The 19,638-nt window shown below is 35.2% G+C and overlaps 1 pseudogene; it reads left to right on the top strand.

Moving 5' to 3' along the window:
• Nucleotides 1-3,199: 3,199 nt before the first annotated feature.
• Nucleotides 3,200-9,391, top strand: LOC120081244 (putative pentatricopeptide repeat-containing protein At5g40405; annotated as a pseudogene).
• Nucleotides 9,392-19,638: the final 10,247 nt, after the last annotated feature.

Genomic DNA, 19,638 nt, shown 5'->3' with positions numbered 1-19,638 from the left:
CATATTTCTTTAGTATAGTAGTTGAATTCTTAGTCAAATTCCAAAAACAAAAACATTTTGAAAGTTATTTTTTTTAGTTCTTAAATTTTGGTTTGGGTTTTTAAAACATTGGTGAAGAGTAGTTAACAAATGAAAAAATTTGGAGGTAGAAGTAATGTCCATAAGCTTAATTTTCAAAAACAAAAATAAAAAACAAAATAATTACCAATCGGAGCCTAAATGATTATTAAACGAGGCATAGTTTTCAATTTTTTTAAAAAAATTTGATTAAAAATTAAGTGTTTCCTTAAATAATATGAAAATCATAATATAGAATTCAGGAGAAAAGAAACATGAATTTCATCCTTAATATTTTGGTGTTCGTACGAAGGAAGGGTGCATTAAGAAAGCAAGCATTGTGGTAGGAGAGGATTTTTGTCAAATCAATAACTTGATTTTTATTGATTTTAAAATTTCAACTTGAAATTAAATAGAGGAAGGCCATATAAATTATCAAGCGTGTTATGTTATCTTCAATTTGATTTGATTTGTTTTTTTCAAAAAAATAAATAATTGATTTGATTTGTATTTTTAATTTGATGAAAGACAAACCAAGAAAATATAAAAAAGAACTTAACTATAGACCTTTCATTATAATGAGTTATTGTAAGATAGGGCTACCACTTCAAACTTTTCATAGCATTAGAGGAAAAGTACAAAGAAAATCAAAAGAATATTCCATAAATCCATAAAGGAAAGGAAGATCTCATATTGTTAGGAGTGTTGATTATTCTTACATTTGTTGTTTTGATTTTTGTTTTACTTTATATGTACTCTTTTAGTATGATAAAATATCATGTATACATAATAATGAATAAAAATAGTGTTTAAGTCAACTTGGATCGTCAAATCGAGAATAACTCAATAAACATTCGAGTGTGCTAGAAACTCGTGGTTCGAATTTTCCTACCTAAATTGTATTAAAAGAAAAAATTAATTCTGATTAATTTTTCTAGTTTAGAAATCTATTTCTAAGATGTCTGATGTTTAATTGAGTTATACTAATAAATTTCAGTTTCAAAATTAATTTGAAGCAAGTTAAAAATATATATCAATATTTCTTTATATTTTTTTTATATTACAAATAATTTTCACTGTTAAACTACTTTTTGTAATATATGTATATTTTTCTAATTTCGAGAAAAAAAAACCTTCTAAAATGACAAAATCAATTAAAATTTATGGTCTAAAGTATGAATTGTATTAGGATAATCCAAATATAATATAATTGATTATTGACTAAAATAACGGAGGTTTGAATCTAAATTGAATTCTTCTCCTCCATTTATACAGTAATATTATAATAATCTGAAATGGAGAACATATTATTATCTTATTATTTAAAGAAAAAACATGTTTAGTGCTCAGCAATTTAATAATCTAAAATGCTTAACCAAACCCCATTAAATCTTACAAACCTTTCACTCTTGAAGCTAAGAAATTTTAAACTACAAAAATTAAATCATTATATAATGCATTAAAACTTAACAAATAAGTTCTCGTTTAGTAACCATTTAGATTTTGCTTTATAACTATTTTGTTTTTTATTTTTGTTTTAAAAATTAAGTTTATAGGCACTACTTCCACCTTCAAATTTCTTCCATTATTATTTACTTTTCACCAATGGTTTAAAAAACCAAATCAAATTTTAAGAACTAAAAAAAGTAGCTTTCAATTTTTTTTTTTGTTTTTTAAATTTGGTTAACAATTCAGCTATTGTTGTAAGAAATGTAAATGAAATAAGCTTAATTTTAAAAAAACAAGAACAAAAAACTAAATAGTTATCAAACGAGATTTTAGTTTTTTGTTTTTGTTTTTGAAAATTAAGTCTATTTCTTCCACAATTTTTACAATAATTTTGCATCTTTCTAAAGTACAATGGTTGAATTCTTATCCAAATTCAAAAAACAAAAACAACTCTTTGAAAGCTTTTTTTTTTAGTTCTTAAAATTCGGCTTGGTTTTTTAAACCATTGATAAAAAGTAGATAATAAATGAAAAAATTTAGAGATAGAAGTAGTGTCCATAGGTTTAATTTTCAAAAACAAAAACAAAAAACAAAATAGTTGAAAAACGAGGCCTAAACAATTATAATTTTAGCCAAAGTTAATTTAGCTCAACGACAATTGACATGTATTTCTTCCCTTGAATTTCTCTTCCATACAAGGGATGTGAACTAGGGTTAGGAAGCCCTCGCTCTTTCCGGCGCCCTTTCCGGAGTTTGTGTTCCGCCGGACTACTTTCATATTAGAGTATAAAGTAAACATGAACTCCGGAAAGGGCGAGGGCTTCCTAGAGACTAGATATCTCATTGCCATCATCATTGTACAACAATACAGTTACAATTTAAACTACATTAATTTTTCTTAGTTTAGCAATTTGTAAAAATCAGTTGAATAATGTTGAAATTGACAACTAAATCCACAAAATTGATAGAAAAATAATTAGATACTATATTTTATGGGACAAACATGTCTTTTCCTAAACTAACCTGAGCTAAAATGACATAATGTATAATGAAAAAAGTTTATAGTACTACAAATAAGGATAGAAATTTTCTTAGAATTATCAACTTCGAGTAAGATATTTGATTCCCCACTCCATATATTGTTTGAAAAAATGTGTCTTTTTGTAAAACGGAAAAATATGAGATTTTTATATAGATGGACCTTAAAGATAAAAATTAGCCCAAGGTTTAAAAATTAATGAATTGTGGTCTTTTGTTTGCATCAACATCATGTGAAATTACTGTTTTTACCCAAGAATGCACACGTCAAGATTTTTGCTCTAGCTCTTTCTATCCCCTTCTCAATTTGCTTTTCAATGGTCCTAAATCTTCTCGCTTCTCGCTTCTGGCTCCTTCTAATCTTCTTAATTCGCTTTTCTTATAGTAAGAAATCTTAAAGTGTTAATTTTATATGATGTTGAAGAATAAAATTCCATTATTTTTAAATTTAGGGCTAATTTTCATTTGGCCAAGGAAAGGCCTATTGGTCGGTGGGCACAATTATGATTTGCTCCCTGCCATTAAAACAAAGCATTTCTCTCCCAAACCATTGGTTTTTTCGGTTTTGTTCTCGCTTTGCTCCACACAGTCAAAAAAGATATATCAGATGGTTGTGATTGCTGCATTTGGACTATTCCTACTTTGATTAGTACTTATGAGCAGCTTACGGAACGTAGTAAAGCACCCAACAATTGCTTTGATCGATTCCTTTATCATGCTCAAAGATCTCAAACAAATCCACACCCAATTGCTCATTAATGACCTTTCGAATGATGGGCAACTTTTAAGTCAATTTGTTGCATCCATTGCCCTAAAATACCCCACCAATCTATTGTATTCTAATCAAATTTTGGACCAATGTGCCGACCCAACCTTATTTGCCTTAAACTCCATGATCAGAGCCTATTCCAAAAGCTTGACCCCACACAAAAGCTCCCAGTTTTACAACAAATTTCTCCAATCCAATGATGTTATGTTACCAGACAATTACACTTTCAATTTTCTAGTTCGAACTTGCGCCTAATTGTCTGGTTGTGAAGTGGGTCCAACTATTTATGGTGCACCTATCACCATGGTTTTGAATTTGACCCACATGCTCAAAGTGGGTTAATCTTTATGTATGCTAAAATGGGTTGTTTGAGTTCATGTTATCGTGTGTTTTAATTAGTTTAGGAGCTAGATATAATCTGTCTGACGGCTATGGTGAGTGCTTGCGCCAAACGCGGTGATACTAATTTTGCACGAGACCTGTTCGTAATGCCTCAGAGGGATTCTATGTCATAGAATTTTATGATTGCTGGTTATGCACAAAGGGGGCAATCAAGGGAAACTTTGAATCTGTTAGCTTATGCAAATGGATGGTTTCAAGGTTAATGAGGTGTATATGGTTTTGGTTTTAACATCCTGCACTCACTTGGGTGCACTAGACCAAGGAAGATGGGCACGTGTGTCACGGTCATGCTTGTCCAGGGCCTGTTACACGTGGCCGCATGCCCAATCTGACCCCCTTTTATCATGCTTTCATGCTATGTATTTCATTAGTTAAGTTAGTTTGCTTTCCTTGTACTTTTGTTGTAAGTGACTGCTCGCCTTTTTGCATATGCAAGGGTGCTAATTGGCTTTTTGTTCAAAATGCACTATATGAGGATAAGACTAACCATCACTTCCCCATACCTAGATTACTATGTTATAAAGCCGTTGTTGTTGCTCATTACTTTCTAGCCTACTACAATCTCTCTCTTCTCTATTCATACATTCAAAAATGCTTGCGAAAACCTTTTTCTCCAAACCCATTTTCTAAAAATGTTTTCCCTAAAACAAAGATGGAGGTTGCGAGAGGCACCCGATGTGTCATTGGCGTTCTGTATTTGAATTGGCTGACTTGTTTGTGAGTGGAAACAAGTGCCGCACAATCACTAAGGGAAGCTTTCGAAAGTGCGATTGTGACAGTTAGTATCATAGCCAAGTCAGCTCACAGGAGGAAAATTCAGTAAACATGTCGGCAACAAAGAACTTGAACAAGTCCCATGTGGACAGGCTAGTAGAGATGGAAGAAAAAATGCTCTACTTGAGGGAAGTCCCTGATAGTATTCGTTTCTTGGAAACTCGATTGCAAGAAGTTGCCGAGAAAGTCGATAGAATTGATGCGCTAGTTGGCCACTTAGACGGGTTACCCATCAGAGAACAGATGATGAGGGTGGAGACCCTACAGACAAAAGCTACACGATCCGGCAGTTTTGAGTGTGGGGATAGCTCAACGGGCTCTGTTGCCCACATAGAGGAGTACGTTGAAGAGTTGGACGACTCCCAGAAAGCAATAATTTAGATGGTAACTGATCTATCAAAAGATTTTTTATCGGCCTTTAACATCTTCAAAGCCGAGATTGTGGATGTGACTGCGAGAGTGAATCTCACCATCTGAGCTGTAGGAAACCAGGCCCTATTTGAGGGAGTAATTCAAGTGAGCAGGATAAAGATTCTGGAACCAAAACCCTTCTGTAGGGTGTGGGAGGCGAAGGCTATAGAGAACTTTATCTTCGACCTTGAGCAATATTTCAAGGCGATGAACACCGTGACAAAGGAGTCAAAAGTCTCGCTAGCGAACATGCATCTAAATGAGGATGCAAAACTGTGGTGGAGATCACGATTTGTGGGCATGCAAGAAGGGCGTTGTATGATAGATACCTAGGATAAATTGAAACAAGAACTTCGTTCGCAGTTCTTTCCTGAGAATGTTGAGATTTTAGCCCGACGAAAACTCTGAGAGTTGAGACATACGGGCAACATCCGAGATTATGTGAAGCAATTTGCGGGACTTATGTTAGACATACATGAAATGTCTGAGAAAGACAAAGTTTTCTGTTTTGTCGAAGGGTTGAAACCATGGGCAAAGTCGAAGCTGTATGAACAGAGAGTACAAGACCTCTCTTTTGCCTATGCGGTAGCGGAACGATCATATGACCTTAGCACAGACTCTCAAGATGCGAGGAAGCAGCCAACTTTTTCAAATGGTGTGAATAAAAATAGTCGTTCAAGCCCTCCCAGACCTGGGAGAGGAGATAAGAACACCGGGGAAGGGGGGGACTGTAAGCCTTTCCAACCGAGATCAGGGAACAATTGGTGAGGGCCGCCACAACAGTATAAGAGCTACAATTGTCCACTTTCCTGCTTCATATGTAGAGGACCACACAGAGCGGGCGAATGTTCGAATCGAACTTCTTTTAATGCCTTCCAAACCACGTTGGCTATAAGCTCAAAAGACTAGGCTGAGAAAGGCGAAGCTAAAATTAAGTCGGCCATAGAGAGTGAAAATCCCAGGATGGGGCCATTGAAATTCTTGTATGCACTCCAAAAGAAGATGAGAGAGATGAAGAAGCCGTTGGAGAGAGAACTCATGTATGTGGATGCTTAGGTTAACCAGAGATTGGCTAAGAGCACCATGGTCGACTCTAGGGCAACCCACAACTTCATGACTGAAACAGAGGCCCGTCGTCTGAACTTAACCTGGGAAGAGACGCAGGGAAGATGAAATTCATGAACTCTGCGGCCTTGCCTATTACGATAATAGCGAAGAGAATGCCAGTGAAGTTATGGGACTGGAAAGGCCTCGTTGACTTTGTAATTGTTAAGATGGACGATTTTGGCATAGTGTTGGGGATGGAATTTTTACTCGAACACAAAGTTATACCAATGCCCCTCGCCAAGTGCCTAGTAATTGCTGAATCTATGCCTACCATAGTTCAAACCAGTATTAAACAGCCGAATGGTGCAAGAATGATCTCAACCCTCCAACCGAAAAGAGGCCTTGCCCACGATGAACCCATGTTCAAGGCCATTCCGATTGAATCAATCGAGACTGTAGAAGAGAAAGTCCCCAGAGACATCCTGTGTGTCCTAGAAGAGGATTGTGATGTTACGCCCGATAGTTTGCACAAATCTTTGCCTCTATAGAGGGGAAATGACCATGAAATCGAGCTACTACTAGGGGTGAAGCCGCTCGCCAAGAATGCATGTCGTATGGTCCCACTAGAGTTAGCCGAACTCCGAAAGCAGTTAGACGAGCTGTTGGATACAGGGTTTATTAGACCAGCAAAAGCCCCTTATGGGGCTCCAGTGTTGTTTCAAAAGAAGAAAGATGGAAGCCTTCGGCTATGCATTGACTATCGAGCTTTGAACAAGTTCATTGTTTGTAACAAGTACCCCCTTTCCATCATCACAAACTTATTTGATCGGCTTCACGGCGTTAGATATTTCTCGATGGACTTATGGTTGGGGTACTATCAGGTTCGAATTGTTGAAGGAGACGAACCAAAGACGACCTGCGTTACGAGGTATGGGGCCTTCGAATTTCTCGTGATGCCGTTTGGCCTCACCAATGCTCCGGTAACTTTCTATACACTGATGAATCAGGTGTTTCATGAATACCTCGACAAATTTGTCGTAGTATATCTGGACGATATCGTGGTCTACAGTACCTCAATGGAAGATCATCGATACCATCTCCAACTAGTCTTCGAAAAATTGAGAAAGAACCAGCTATACGTAAATAGAGAGAAGTGCTTCTTTGCTCACGAGCGCATAAATTTCCTTGGCCACGTGATTGAATGTGGTCGAATAGGCATGGAAGAGGGTAAGGTTTCTACTATCAGAGATTGGAAGGTGCCCACGTCCGTGACTCCTGGAGTTAAGACAATTACTATAGGCGGTTCGTAGAAGGATTCTCCAAAAGAGTAGGACCATTGACCGGGTTGTTAAAGAAAGATAATCATTGGAGTTGGACTCTTGAATGTCAAGCCGCCTTCGAGGGCTTGAAGAAAGTGATGATTGAAGGATCGGTCCTCGGGATTTCCAACATGTCCAAACCTTTTGAAGTTGAGATAGATGCTTTTGACTTTACGTTGGGTGGTGTTCTTCTTCAAGACGAACACCTCATCGCGTATGAGAGTAGAAAACTAAATGAGGCGGAGCGAAGGTATGCAGCCTCCGAGAAAGAGATGTTGGCAGTAGTTCATTGCCTGAGGGCCTGAAGACAGTATCTCTTAGAGGCCAAATTCGTGGTCAAAATAGATAATAGCTCCATTTGCCACTTTTTTAATCAGCCGAAATTATCGTCAAAGCAGGCACGATGGCAGGTGTCTTTGGCAGAATTTGATTTCCAGTTTGAACATAGACTGGGGAAAAGCAATCAAGCGGTTGACGCCCTTAGCCGAAAGAGTGAGCATGCGGCCCTGGGTATGCTCGCGCATCTGAAAGCAAGTACGTTGAGTGGAACAGTGCGTGAAACTATCAAAGCACACTTGGAAAATGATACATCGATTCAAGCCATTATGCAGTTGGCCAAAGAAGAGAAGACACACCAGTTTTGGGTTGAAGATGACCTACTATACACTAAGGGAAACTACCTCTACATTCCCCGATCGGGAGCTACGAAGATCGCTAATGAAAGAGTAACACGACACACCATGGGCAGGACATAATGGTTGGCAGAGAACGTATGCGCTATTAAAACATGGTTACTATTGGTCGAGCCTTCGAGACGATGTCATGCAATTTACCAAGACTTTCTTTCTCTGCCAATAAGATAAAGTCAAAAGGGCGAAATTAGCGGGTCTGCTGGAGCCCCTACTTGTGCCTTTTAGACTGTGAGAGAGTGTGTCCCTCGACTTCATCACCCACTTACCCAAAGTTGGAGAGTTTGAATCGATCCTTGTTATCATTGATCGATTCTCAAAATATGCCACATTTATCCCAATGCCAAAGATGTGTACAATTGTGATGACTGCCCAATTGTTTTTCAAATACGTGGGGGAGAATGTCATGGTCATGCTTGTCCAACACCTGTTGCCCATGGTCGCATGCCCAATCCAACCCCTTTTTATCATGCTTTCATGTTATGTATTTCATTAGTTAAGTTAGTTTTCTTTCCTTGTACTTTTATTGTAAGAGGCCGCTCGCATGTTATGTATTTCATTAGTTAAGTTAGTTTTCTTTCCTTGTACTTTTATTGTAAGAGACCGCTCGCCCTTTTGCATATGCAAGGGTATCAGTTGGCTTTTTGTTCAGAATGCACTATATGGGGATAAGACTAACCATCACTTCCCCATACCCAGTGTAGTATATTATAAAGCCGTTGTTGTTCCTCATTGCTTTCTAACCTACTATAATCTTTCTCTTCTCTATTCATACATTCAAATATTCTTGCGAAAACCTTTTTCTCCAAACCTGTTTTCTAAAATCTTTTTCCCTAAAACGAGGATGGAGGTTGCGAGAGGCACCCGGTGTGTCATCGACGTTTCGTATTTGAATTGGTTGGCTTGTTTGTGAGCAGAAACAAGTGTCGCACAATCGTTAAGGGAAGCTTTTGAAAGTACGATTGTGACACATGCTTATATAGAATGGAACAAGATTCAGATGACTGTCAATCTGGGTACTATACTTGTTGATATGTATTTCAAATGTGAAAGTGTTGATAAGGCCATGGTGGTATTTTGGCAAATGAATGAAAAGAATGTTTATAGCTGAAGTAGTGCCAAAGGTGGACTTGCCATAAATGGTTATGGCTAGAGGTGTCTTAAATTGTTTTTACTTTATAAAATGAGAAGGAATTAACCCTAATGAAATCACATTCATTCCTGTTCTTAGATGTGGTAGTGTGGTTGGATTCATCGACGAAAGTCGTTCACATTTCAACTCAATGAAAAGAGACCATGGCATTGAACCGCACCTCAAGCACTATGGTCGAAAAGGGTGAATAGATGAGTCTCTAAACTTCATCACCACCAAGCCTTTTAAGCCACATGCGGGTGCTTGGGGAGCTTTGCTCAATGCCTATTCGATTCATCAATGAAGATCGTTCATATTTCGACTCAATGATGTAGGTCCACATCTTTGTAGATCTACATCATTCCCAATGAGTAGGATATCATCCAGATATAACACGAAGAAAGTTAGTGAACTATTGATGATCTTCTTGTAGACACAATGTTCATCAACATTTTGGTTAAAGCCATAAAACTTGATCGTAATATCAAATCTTATATTTCAAAGATCGAGATACTTGTTTCAATCCATAAATGGATCGATTAAGCTTGCAAATCATTTGCTCTTAACCTTGTTTAATGATGGATTAATCATGAAAACAAGTGAGATAGTTTGCAACCTATAGGTTTTACCTCATCAAGTTGATTTATAAGATTTCAGACCGAATAGAAGTACATAGACTCTATTTCGAGATCCATGGTCTTAACCCATTCATCTCGGTCCACATCATTCATTGCCTGGTTATAGGTAAATGGATCCTCAATGTCGTCATTTGATATGATGGTTAGAGCTTCTGTAACGAGTAGGTGGATTTAGAACCTTCCCACTATGTTGAGGCATCCTCAATCGTTGAAGTGGATGTGCTTAACTAGATGAATCAACATCAATAACTTTTGTTGATGTACTAACCTCTTCAACAACTCTTGTTGAAGTTTAGTTTTACTGGAAAGCTCATTCAACACGATTTTACTGTGCGGTTTATGCTCCTTGATGTGGTCCTCTTTAAAAAATATATTCTTTGTCAACACAAATACTTTATTTTTTTAGGATCATAGAAGAAACCACCTCTCGTTTCCTTAGGATAGCCTACAAATAGGCATAATTTTGAACAAGGTTCCAATTTCTTTGGATTTGCCTCAAGCACGTGTGCTGGACAACCCAAAATTCTGAAATGTTATAAATTACCTTTATGACCTCTCCATAATTCTAAAGGAGTGTCAAAAATGCTTTTGGATGGAACATTGTTCAAAATATGAACTACAGTCATTACTGCATAACCCTAAGACGAATCAGGTAACTAAGCATAACTCATCATAGATTGAACCATGTCTAACAAGGTTCTATTTCTCCTTTATGATACACCGTTTTGCTGAGGTGTACCAGGCGCTGAGAGTTGGGATGTGATTCCATGTTCTATCATATAATTCTAGAATTTTAAATCCATAAACTCTCCACCTCAATCTGATCAAAGTGTTTTAATAGTTTTACCTGATGAATTCTCAACTTCAGCCTTATACTCCTTGAATTTTTCAAGAGTTTCAAACTTGTGTTGCATTAGGTAAAGATACCTATATCTTGAATAATCATCTATGAAATATTCAAACCCTCCTCTTTCCTTAACATTTATAGAACCACATAAGTCTAAATGTACAAGTTCTAAGGACTCTTTGACTCTATATCCTTTTCCAGTAAAAAGGTCTGTTTATCATTTTTCCTTCAAGGCATGACTCACAAACAGCTAAAAAGTTTTCTTTTAACTCGCTTTGAAGTGCACTCTTAACCAACCTGTCAATCCTATTAAGATTTATATGACCTAATCTTAGATGCCAAAGATGAACATTTTCTCTAAGAGAAATCTTTTGTCTTTTATGTTGAGTTCTTGTAGTTTTGAACATTTTAGTATTTAGAAGTGCTTTAGATGCTAACGGCCTTAGCACATATAATTACTCTTTAAGCTTGCAAAACAAATACTAACACAATTTTTATAAATAAACACTTTATTTATATAAAAAGAAACAGTGTATTGATGATATAATAGACTTTGTACAGAAACTAGGTTTCTTTTCAAACCAGAAACCATATAAACATTCTTTAAAAGAAGAAAAGACTTTTTAAAGAGTAATTTTATGTTATTGTCATTACTAAGACGAAATGCCATGTTCCAACCTGCATAGTCATCTCGTCAGTTTCGAGCAGCTATTAGGAACTAATTCCCTGAAAAGTAGAACAAATGTGATTAGTGGCCCCTGAATCAATTATCCAGGCCGAATCATCATTTCCACTAAACAAGTTTCTAAAACTAGTAAATCATATTACCTTGCTTGACCTTCTTTTTCTCTATCGAAGACTTGGAATAGTTTCGTTTCTAATGTCCCTTTTGATTGAAGTGGAAGCAATTTCCTTTGGCAACCTTGGCCTTCTTGCCTTTATGAGTTGCAGTAGGATTAGCTTTATTGTCCTGACCTCCCTTCTTCTTCTACTACTTCTTGGTGCCAGAGAAAGAAGGTACAAACTTTGTCCCAAAGGTCGAACCTCTGTGGAACTTCCTAGAAGAAGTGACTATTGAGGATGAGGCCCTAAACTCTCGTTGGGTCTTGTAGTTTGTAAACAAAGTATTGAACAAACGCTTCTGATGTAATAATATATGATATTTTTCTTCACTATTGTCTATGGAACATTGGATGTTTTAATTACGTTACCACAAACAAATAAACTAAGATCCTTGGTTGTTGTTGTAACTTAAGCATGTATATAGAGACATACAGGTGGATCATGTCTTAAGTGATAACCAAAATAGTCTGTAGTATATGGATATAGGAGGGATATCTTGTCCTGGTAATGCTACGGATGCGACCTATTTTTAGAATAGTTACAAGTGTTGTGACTTACTACAGATGGTCTGATTCTGATAATTCATGTGGAGACATGTGAGCGGGGTGTTCTATACAAAGGAGTTTGTATAAGACCGAACCACGAAAGGTTACAGTCTCGTTATATAACGCCGTTCATGATAGATACTTCACTTCACTAGGATGACCATAGGTAACATGACCTTAATCCTGAGTGAGTTGGGAACTTCTGCCTTTGAGGACAGTCCTTTGATTTGCACAGGTGCGAATAGCTAGATCGCCGACTCAAATCTACACATAGTAGGACTATGTTGTATTGTTCATTAGAGGGATTAATGGTACTTCAGGAGTTAGATGTAACTATAGGGGCAAAATGATAAATTGACCCAACTATACTTACGAGCATCTGTGAAGGGTTACGTACTGTTGATTGGTTATATTCGATGGACTAGAAATATATCTGTGGTGAGAAGAGTGTAGTTGTTGGTCTTTAGTGGAATGCCTAGTAGTTAACGGATGGCAGATTTCGTGGCTAAAAAGTTTAATCTGCTATTCACGTACCATTGGAGCTTCGAGCCATAGGTCCATAAGGTCCCCTTGATAGCTCAATGGATTCAAGTTGAGAATCAGTTTTTGGGTCAGTTTGAAGTGTTCAAAATGACAAGAGGGAGTTCGATTATATATGATATGATTGAACTGATCAATTATATATGATATGGTTGACATGATGTATGAGATACATTAATTGGAGGAAACGGATATAAATATGATTTATATCTAGTGAAGGAGAAAAAGAACTATGGTTCATATGTTGCATATGATGTGATATTAAACCATAGGTTATAAATATAATATGATTATATTTATTTTTTAATTTAACAATTATGGGATAATTGTTGGCGGTTTTTTCTCCATAATCGAATGAGATAGTAGAAGGTTGCATTAAGTTTTTGTAACTGAAGGATAAAATGAAAATAGTTTTCATTTTGCAAGATATCATAAACTCGCTCACCGATTGAGTACACTACCTATCTCCTAGCAAACTGAGAGCATACACGACAGCTCAAAGTTTACTAAACAATCATGGACACGCACACACATTTCCTAAACGGTCGCATAGAATTACCTAAACGATCGTCTAGCTTTTTCTAAGTGATCGTGCACTCGAGCGTTTTACTATACATCATCAATATGATCAGTCCCAGTTTACTACACGATCGTGTACCTTTACCTAAACGATCAAGCATCTGTCTATACGATAGACTTCCGATATCTTTCACTTGCTTGGTTGTGGTAAACGGTCGTACCTTCCTCCTTCTCTGTACCAAATCCAACAAAGCCCACACCTCCTAGATTCTCACTCCAAGAATACCGAGGTTTCCGAGTGGTTGTGTCCTCCATTGTTGCCTTGTTCGTGAGGAGTTCGTTCGTGGGTAGACGACAACGAGATTTAGTGGATGATTGGTTTGGCTTGCACACCGACAGTGGGAGGTGCAGTCCTTTGACAAGAGCGAGATTTTAATGCGAAGAAAAGTCTTTCAACTGGTATGTATCTTATTCTCTTTGTTATTTAAAGTTCAAAGCATGTTGTAATTTGTTGTTAAATGCATAACTAATATGTTTGATTGTGAATGTGGTAATTCTGTCACAATGAGTTTGGAACGATCTTGCTTCCGCTCAGATGTGCTATTTGATAAGAGTTCCTTCAGTGGCAACATTTGCCTCTCCCTTCTGGCCCTTGAATTGCATCAAAGACTTGAAAGTCTATGGTGTTGGGATGTATGCCCTAAGCCTTGTAATATATATTAGTTCAATCAATGGTTGATTAGTTTCATGTAACTTATGCAATAATCCATTAAACTAAAATCCAAGGTTATCTGATGTAACTTAAACATATATGTGGAAACATACAGATGAATCATGTTTAAGTGATAACCTAAATGGTATATAGTATATGGATAAGGTTGGGTGCCTTATCCTAGTAACACTACTGATACGACCTATTTTGTAAATGTTTTAATTGTTATAAAATGTTACAAATGATATGATCCTAATCATTCATATGGAGACATGTGAGCGGGGGTGTCTTATATAAAGTGTTTGTATAAGATCGGACTACGAAATGTTGAGTCTCTCTTTATAACACTGTTACTAGAAGGGACTCACTTTTCACTAGGATGACCATGGGTGACTTGACCTTAATCCTGAGTGAGTTGTGAACTTCTACCTATGAGGGCAGTCCTTTGATCTGTATGGGTGAGAGTGGCCAGTTTTGCCAACTCATTATGTCTATCATTTTGGGGATTTGTCGAATTGGGGAGCTGGGAACACCACTACACAGGAATGAATTCAATCATTTCCTAATGTTAGAGTATGAAGAAAAATAGCTCCCTTAAGGGTTGGTTTCGAAACTTGAACAATGAGACACCTCATCCTCTCATGGCTCGAAAGGGGTTAAGTCATAATTGGACTATGACTAATTGTTCATTAGAGGGATCAATGGTACTTAAGAAGTTAGATGTAACTACAGGGATAAAACGATAATTTGACCCAGCTGTATTTACGAGCAATTAGTGATGGTTCAACGCACTGTTGATTGGTTATATCCAATGGACATAGAAATATATCTGTAGTGTGAAGAGTGCAACTGTTGGTCTTTAGTGGAATGACCGACAATTAATGAATGTTGATCAATTTGATTAAAGAGTTCAATCAATTAGTCTCGTATCATTGGAGCTACAATCTATAGGTCTGTAAGGTCCCCTCGTTAGCTCAAGGACTAATGAGAATAAAATTAATTTTGATTTAATTTGAATTGTTCAAATTATTTAAAGGGAATTAATTGTATAAGATATAATTAAATAATTTATATAGATACAATATAAAATATAGTGTATGTTGATACATTATATATATAATTTGATGAAAGAAATAAATATTTGAATATGATTCAAATATTAATTATATGAATATGATTCATATAAAAACTATATGTTTAAATTTATTTAGTTTTATGAGAGAAATAAATATTTGAATATGATTTAATGAATATGATTCATATAAAAACTATATATCAAAACTAATGTGAAAATGATTCATATTTAATCTATATAGTTTGATGAGAAAGGTCGTTATTTAAATGTGATTGAATTATTATTTATATGAATGTGATTCATATGACATATAACCTATAGTTTTTATATGAGATATAATATATATATATATATATATATATATATATATATTAAATTTAAATTTTGAATTTGAATTTAATTCTTTCAAAATTAATTAAATAAAGGGGAGGGAGCTATAAGTCCCTCCTCACTTAATGACCCATTCTCACATAACAAAAGATGGTGAGGAAAGAAAATGTTCTCTCTCTCTTTGATTTTCCTTCTCTCTAGGTTCTGTAGAAAAGTATGATAGAAAATTCTCTAAATTTTTCTCATTCCCCCTTGCCAAAATTGAGTGTAAGCTCACACCTTTACATGATTCTCGTCCCTGAGAATAACAAGGAAGACTTCGTGGTGTGTTCTGTTCATCCCGTATAGTGTGTTTGTGGTGCTGAATGTGGGAGATCAAGAGGAGATCGGACAAGTTCGTACTTTGGAGAGGAAACATGAAGATATAGATCTTCAAAAGTATGCTTTTCTTAATCCCTTCTCCTTTCGGTATTTCAAGTAGTAAGCATGCTTAATTGATATGTTTATTACATTTCCGTCGTCTCTGGATTATTATTGTTCTGTAAAACGAAATTAAAAACAATGGCATCCAATTACTTTCACTGCAAGGTATTCAAATTTCCTTCAATAGTATCAGAGCTAGGTTGAGTCTTTAAATTTCATTTTTGAACCTTATTTCAAGATTATTGGTGGGTGTATGGTCTGCATTGTGAATGTATGTTTTCGGTTTTGCACATTAGATTTTTCGAAATTGGTCTAGAATTTACTGCTTTAAAGGTATTTTTCCCAGTGTTTTGGGCATTTAAATTCTTGTAATCGAGTCTATAATTGTCCATGTTGTTCATAATGTGGTTTTGGCTTCGATTTGGAGATTTTTGGAGCAAGAACGGAGCAAATTGGATGAACGGGCGAAACAGAGTAGACTTTCTACCTTATAACGTCATAGTGTGGCCCAATGCTACGACAACATAAAAGCCAGCATCGCAACTCTGGTAACAAAGCGTTGTGATGCTCCATATGGTCAAGAATCCTTCAGGTCATGGGTTCTTAAGCCTCCCCAGCGGTTTCAAAGCAATTTTTTCGTTTTTAATTATTAATTATTAATAATTAATAATTTATTTTTACATTAATTAAATTAATATAAGTGTTATATTAATCTAATTAATGTTTAGGATGCCAATTTTGATCAAATGTTGCTTTTATATTTTTATTATACATGTGATGTATGATTATTTATTGTATTGCATAGTATATGCCATATAGTATAAAATTCTCACTATAGGATAAATATTATTTCATGCATCATTCTAATATAAATGTTATATTATATACTTGCATGTTTTAATTAAATATGCCTATGCATCATATTTAATATAATTGTTTTATTATATGATTGCATGCATTTATAACATATCCATGCATTATTTTATATTATAAGTGTTATAATATATAGTTTCGGATGATGGATGATTGTTAAACTTTTTTCATTACTTTATTATATAAATCTTATGTATAATGTAATGAAAATGAAGATGCATGGAGCATAACACTACTTTAGTAAAATTATAATTGTTAAAATTTTCTTTTAAAGTATATCATTAGATGCATGTTTAGGTTTTAATAATTTCATTAATTCTTTATAAATGTTATAAGTTTAATGAAATTAGAATTAAAATCTATACTAAAGAGTTGTATGCAAACATAGGATAAATTAATTTTAAATGATTTAAAATTAATTTCATTTAGACCCATGTTAATAATATTTCTAATACGATTAGAAATAGATTTAATCTTTTAATTTCCATTTAATAGGATAAATTTAGATTAAATAAAAGATTAAATTTATAATATAATTGTCTATAAGGGACTTTTGTCTAAGGAAAGTTCTGGGGTATTTAAGCTGATAGAAATGGAAAATCCCTACTTGGGAACCAACCTGAAAGATAAATTAGAAAATAATGTTATAAGCATGCAATAAATTATTAGTTTTATTAAAGTGTTTGATAAATAAGAATCATATATTGTTAAACTATCCAATATAAGAGTTATATTGGGTCAAGTTAACAATTCACTTAGATAAATTTGTTAGCCTAATTTACCTAAGTAATGAACCCTCATTTGTAAAACACTCAGTGAGAGGAAAATGATGTATATGATTCTTCAATTTCCTCTTCTTGTTTCTCCCTAAATAGTTCATACCGTAAGGTCTATGCTCGGCTTCGAGATACCTTTGCTTGTCTCCCCTGACAGATGGTGTTTGCATAGATCAATATCAAGGTGAATGGAGAGAGTGTTTATAGTAGGTGGGAGATGGAAGTGTGTCAACACATCCCACGATCTTCTTCATTGGTTTGCAGTAAACTTTCATACTCGACCTCGAGACACCATTACTCGTGTCTCCCTACGGATGGTGTTTGCATGAGATTTTACTCAAACTCCAGAAATGGATAGGATTGCTTTAGTTTTTGCTGCATTCGGATTTTCTCTATGGTTGGCTCATTGAGGCGGAACCCTGAAGTCTAAAATGAAGGATTACACTTACGAGAAATTGTTAAGCGAGTTAATAATTTTTTTACCAGACTATGGTAACTAAATATTATTAGAATAAAAGTTATTCTAATATAATATTTGGTTGAGAATGTCTCAATTCAGTGAAGGAGTACCTGACTACCCTACGGTGGCTTTTATTCTAACTTACTAGAGTATCATAGCAATAGAAATTTTGAATTAATAAATGAGATTCATATTAAATTTCTTGGGTTCATATTTTAATTTCTATGCTGAATTAGAATAGATAATAGTTTGCATATAGTCAATTAACATGTCGTTACATCTCAAAAGTTTTATTTTTGATTACTGATATAAGTCAAAGGATTTCATAAATATGTTACTTCGAAATGTCATCAACCATCTTGGCTGTGTAATTTTGTCTTTTATTTGGAAAATTTTCTAAAAAAGGATTTGTTGCTGATTGATGCGATGCACAAGCGTCCGCAATCGAAGTAATAAATCTCAAATAGGGTATCGTCCTCAGGGACCGCATGAGCGAAATTTTCCTAAATGTAGCTATAACAATTCTTTGCTAATTTTATAAAGGCAACCCAAAAGATGAATTTTATCTATAACTATGACTAATGAAAACTCAATCACACATGCAAGAACAAATTCAGAGCAAAATGATTCCAAGGTGTTGTTTCATTTAAGGAATATAGTGAATATGACATGAAATTGATTGAAATTAATAGATTGAGGCTAGAAGTTCTAAAATCAGGAAATCCTCTCTCGAGCTCAAACCCTCTTAATAACTACCCATCAACCTGAATCTTTTCTATCGCTTGAATAGTTACAGCATTAAGATCCTTCAACCGCACCCCTTATTATTCTAAATTCATTCTCATGGAATTTCGAATAACAATCTAAACTATTGAGTCCATCGAATTAAACTCTCTCTCTCGACATCTAATTAACTTAGGTTCATTCAATGAATGTCCAGTTAATTAAAAGTATTAAACACAAATAATTTAGGAATCCATGCAAAATCAATCAACTGTAAATTCTGTATTCAAAGTAACATTCCCTAAAATCCACAAACACCCTAGAATAATAGAGTTTAGCCACACATGATTCCGATAACAAAATTCCACAAATATTCAATCATTAAAACAAAAAGTAATTTAACGTAGAAGAATGATCTCTCTTCAATAGGTCTGAATCCCAATCACGATCTCCTTGACTCTCGCCACAAATCTCGCGTTGTTCTTCAACAAAATAGCACAATCACAATCAATATTCCTCTCACGAACAACCCAAAGATGATCTTGGATCAACTCTTAACCGAAATCTCGAGTCTTCCACAAAAAATGATCGGAACTATTATAATTCGGCTCTTGTATGGACTAAAATCGCTTAAAATCGGCTCTGCCTCTTTTTCCCTTTTTTCTTGCGGCGCAACACTATTATTTATAATATGCTCGTAGCGTTGCAATGCTGGCGTCATGCCAACTGCGCGTAAAAGTCGTAGCGTTACAACGCTGCCTTGTTCCAAATTTCTCTAAGGTCTACAACGTCAAGGAGCAGTGTTGCAACGCTCAGCCAACGCTAGCTCCTCCGTATTGCTTTCCAAACTTGCATCTTTTCTTGATCTTGGGTCCTTGATTTCTTCCTAATTCCATAGTCAACCTGTAATTGCTCAAAATTGGAGTTTTGCCTCGGGTTTTTGCTCATTTTCACACAAATGCTCCTGATGCTTGACTTCCTAAATAACTCAATAAACCATATCAAACCAAACAAAAACTAGCAATAGTAATTCAAAATTTGAAAGTAATAAAAGCACTTTTTAGATGCTTTTCACCGATTCATGAAGTGTTCATGAATAATTCTTTGTAGTAATAGCTTACTTTTATTGTCTAGATAATAGGTGATGCGTTTGGATTACAAGATAAAATCATGATGAAACATGTTGTATGTTGGAGAAATGAGAAGCTATATGACCTCTAAAGTTAAGTATTTTCGGAGTCCAAGAA

Source organism: Benincasa hispida, chromosome 7, assembly GCF_027475165.1.
Source record: "Benincasa hispida cultivar pf3 chromosome 7, pf3_genome.v1.1, whole genome shotgun sequence".
NCBI lineage: Eukaryota > Viridiplantae > Streptophyta > Magnoliopsida > Cucurbitales > Cucurbitaceae > Benincasa > Benincasa hispida.
This window is presented reverse-complemented; position numbering and strand designations above follow the sequence as displayed.